Genomic DNA, 4753 nt, shown 5'->3' on the forward strand with positions numbered 1-4753 from the left:
CTTATATAAGGCAATTAAATATCATCTAATATAAATTGTAATCCATACTTAAACTAATCTGGGTTTTTTTACATTTAATTATTTATAACATAAAATAACAAATTTGATTTTTATTGAACAAGCATGTTATGCTTTATTTTTCTCAAACAACATATTTCTTTAACATTTCATATCTTCCCTTTCTTACATTCTTAAGGAATGCTTTGTTCCCCCTGCTAAATGAGGGTCAGATGAATTTCCAGGTTGTTTCAATCATAGTTCATTTGGTGGTCTCTGAAAGAATATAGTTTGAGCAGAGATTAGTCACCAAATTTATATCTTAAGAAATACATGTAGGTACTGAATGGGATACAGAAATTCTGGGAATATTTATCCTAAATTTGCTGTGCTGGGGATAGACCACTATTCAGAGCTCAGTGGGCACTCCTCAGAGAACAGATATAATTAAGTAAAATGCTCCATCTAGTTCTTCTCCTTGACATGTAAATGGACTTATTGTCACTATTTTGTAAAATTCTCAGAAGAATAGTATTTTAATCATGGTCAGTTAAAACTACTGTCTCCTTCTACTCTGCTCTGGAACTCTACCCTGCAGGCATCTTGGGGATTTACAGGAGGAAACTGAATTGGGGGTACAGTTTTATTTATGTAATTTGGGCACTTTCCTATATAGCGGTTGTCGCTAGCTGTCCCACTGTACAAGTGACTGCCAGGAATCTTCTTTCACTCTGTGGTGCAGACCCAGCTGTCATCATGATACAAGGACATCAATGGCAAATTGGTTAATGTGTACTGTCAGATCATTCACTGACTGAGGGATCTCGAAATGTCCTAAAATCCAATAGCTCATGTATAAGAGAAATTTGATAGAGGATTTCCCAAGCTTAGCCATAATATTAAAATTGTACATGGACTTCATCAACAAGGAATTGTGAAAGCTAAAAAATTTCTAAACTTTCAGTAAGAATAAAGAAGTTTTAATTAGATAAGTTTTTATTAACAAATGAAAGGCTGAATTATCTTTCTATTCTTTGGATAAAATTTATATTCTGAAATTACTGTCATGTGAAGAGACAATTATTGAGCATGCAGCCAAAAACTATCAGGAAACGAATGCCACAGAGATGTACCAGGAAGCTCGTCCATTGAAAGAACTTAGTTAATTTTCTGGATTTTGTGATCTTTGTGTGATTATAGGCTTTTGAGATTTGTAATTTCTCGTGATTTCTACTAATTTTCTTACTAAATTTTATATTCATAATTTTGTATTATTTTCATTAAAAAAGCTCTTCTCTCCAAATTATACAAGCTCCAGGACACAAAGACCTAGATCCACACATGCCTTAAAAATAACTATCAATACAATTCTATTTAAATACAAAGTAAAACATTCTGTTTATTCTCCAGAAGTTTCCAAATATCTGTATGATATGCCAAATTTTTAAAAATCTCCCTCCAAAACAACTATCTCATCAGCTAGTCATAACCAATGAATGACATTCCAAGAGAAAACACCTTAGATCTGATTTACAGCCTCTGCCAATTACCCAGGCAATAAAATTTCATTTGTTTGAAGGTTCAGCCCCACTAAAAATGTAAAAAGTTTTAATGTACTCTAATTACCATGGAAAATCATGTTCTGGAGCTTGGCCTCCTTATCATATGGTTCTTGTCATCTAAACATGCAACTTCTTCTTTTACTTTTTTTTCAATGTCTTTTGGCCAAGCGCAAAACAGTCACTATCGATTGCTCACCGGTTCCTAAACATTTCTAAACTGAAATTATTTTAGATTAGTTATGCACTGGGGCTTGTATGTTGAAATGAAAAAGCAATGAATACCAATTTTATTATAAGCTTTGAAGTAAAGGGATGTGGCATCAAAAAAAAACTTGACTGGTCTGCAGGTGTTATTTACTTGTTTTATTTTGAAATACTGCAGCACAGCAACTTTTAAACCACTGAAAAACCCAGCTGGTGATGTTCTGAAATACATTCCCCATCCGCAGTCAGGGAAGCCTCACTTGCCTGGGTGTTTGCACAGAATTCACTAAGAAGAACATGCGTGCATTAGTTCACGGCGTGGCAGCGACTTCATTTATAACATTAATGCACTTTCCTTCTTGTAATGGATGCTCTCAGTTAACGATCCTGTTCCATAGCAGGCTGGATATTTTCCCTTGTGGATATCAAAATAGTGAGTCTAACAAATGGTCCTCAAAACCCTGAGGACAGTTCAAAAATCAAAGTTTGCAGATTTAATGGGCCAAAAGCCTAAGGTTTTAAAGCCATGCATATACAAGCAATGTGATGTGAAGAACAGTCAGCAACTGACACTCGGCAACTTTAATAGCCTGAAGTGCTTCTAACTTCCTTGGAAAACCAGAGCTCTGCCCTAACCCCATTCATTCCAACTAGTGAAGACTCAAGGGCAAAATGGAGATCTTGATATCAAGAGCAGAACATTTAGTGGAAATTGCAAAGATATAGTTTAGAGAATTCAAATGAGATTTATCACTCTCCCTTCTTAGGCCACTGGGCCAGCTCCTTCATTTTCTTTCTCTCACTGTGACTACTATGTCAAAGTAGAGCTGAGAATATTTTCTCTATGGGAACCTCACTCCACCCCAATTTAAACATTGTATTCCTTAGGGTACTTGGATGTCCAAGAGCAAACAGGAGGCTGTTTGCCAGCAGAATCCTCACTGAGGATGCCTTAACTTTGGAAGGTATAGCGGAGGTCAGGAAGAGAAGACATACAAGCTCTTCTCTGGATATTTAAGACAGGGCTCTCTTTTTCTTCGCCAAGCTTCATAGGTGAAGTCTAGAGGTGGGTGCTGTGGTCAGTCGTTGAGAACCACCCTGCCTAGTTTCAGAAGCTGTAACCTTCCCCCCTCCCCCACCGCCCACCATGGCTAAGGCTGAGTAAGAGAGCTTGGGACCATAAGCCACTAAGGACACAAAGCTTATCTCCCTGGCAGAGGCACCACCTCTGCCCCCTTTTATTTCATCCTGCTTGGCCCTGGGCAGATGACTGGTTAGCCAATGACGGGTAAGATTCCTCAAAGGAGAGATGACCTAACACAGGCATGGTCGAGAAGGGGCCCTCAAGGAAGGACTTGGGGGACTATAGAAAAAGGGGCTGATGGACCCTCCCCCCTTAGCTTTGAGATAGCCTGAGTCTTCATTCTGACTGCAAGAAGTCTCCTAATCTTTTGATCTTTTGACTATCTTACTTCCCCTACCTGATTTAAGCCTGAAACAATGCTGGAGGTGGGCACTTCCCTGTGCTGGAAAGGGCGGGTTCCCTAGGGCTATCAAGCCTAAGAAAGAATGCATAAAATCCTGTGAAACCTGCTTTGTTAATACCCTCAATTTAAATGATAAAGGTCCAAGCATAAAAGGAGTTTGTTTCTTCAAAGTTTTATGGCCCTTTAGCTATCTGTCCCTGACTCAGAATAATCCCTCATAGTTCTTTGTATGTTATCTATTGTTTGATCATGACTGCCTGACAAGAACTGATTATCTTTACCTGTATTCCTGTGCAAATTGAACCTAATAAAAGCCCATTGAGGAGCAGGCTCCTGGTTCTTCACCTTTGAGAGATTGGCCACCCTTCCTCCCCAAGCAGATCCTGTTTTAGTAGACTTATTCTCATCCATGGTGGAAGTAGGGGTGGGGCTCTGTGTGTGGAGCCCTCCCACAGTCAGTGGTGTGGCCAATCAAAGATGAGCAAGGAGCAGACCCCAGCCTGTCTTGGCATTGGCATAATATGAAGGAATTCTCATTGATCTCATGTCCAACTACTGCACCAAGCAGGTGGCCAGATAAGGGCTTGCATATCACAGTGCCTATGGGCATCAGGCAGGCAGCCTGACCTTAAGAAAACAACAGCATGCATGCCATGATAGATGAGCAATGCTGCTCATGTTCAAGGTCAGGCTGACAGGAATAAGTGGTGCAGCAGTGGCAAACTGGAGTGCCTGCCCTGTCTGAAGTGAACAGCTGACCCTCTACTCCACCTAATTGCTACCAGGCATCCTAATTTTTCAAGGAACATTGGAAATCTAGATTTTTATGTGAAATATCCTGATTTTTAAAGTTTTCTGTATTAATTGAAACTAAAAAAAAAACACCTGTTTTGACTGATTCCATGTAGGTCAAGTGAAAGACAAGTGGGAACTGGATGTGGTTTACAGGCCGCTCATTTGTAGTCTCTGCCAGGTGGGGAGCATGAGTTATGTGATCTTGATGTCCTGGTGACTGCATGGCAGGAAGTTGTTGTTTACAGAATCAAGAGATCTGAGGTTCCTACCTCTTTGTATCAGGTGATGGAACTAACATTACCTATTTAATAAATAATAGATTCTAAAAACAAAATGGAGAGATTAGCATTCAAAGTAATTATTATAATACATTAAATTGCAAGTGAACATAATAATTTTGCTTTCACCTTTATCTCAAAAGCTGAGTAGAAAGAGAAAAAGCAAAGGGATATATACGTAACAAGGGAGATCTGGCCAAATTCCTGGGCACAGGGGAGGGAACCCAAGGTGGGATGGAAGGCTGAACTCTTCAAAGTGTGGGAAGGTTTGCAGGAAACCAGAGGGCGGAGGATTGAAGCTGCAGAGGGGGCATGACAGAATTTCGAGTGAGTGTAAACAAACCAGTGTGTGACTCCCTGCCCTGGGCAGAGGGGCTGCTACCTTGTGCTCAGTTAGAAACCCTCCTACCCTCTTCCACATCATGGTGGC

The sequence above is a fragment of the Phyllostomus discolor genome, chromosome 11, assembly GCF_004126475.2.
Source record: "Phyllostomus discolor isolate MPI-MPIP mPhyDis1 chromosome 11, mPhyDis1.pri.v3, whole genome shotgun sequence".
Taxonomy (NCBI): domain Eukaryota; kingdom Metazoa; phylum Chordata; class Mammalia; order Chiroptera; family Phyllostomidae; genus Phyllostomus; species Phyllostomus discolor.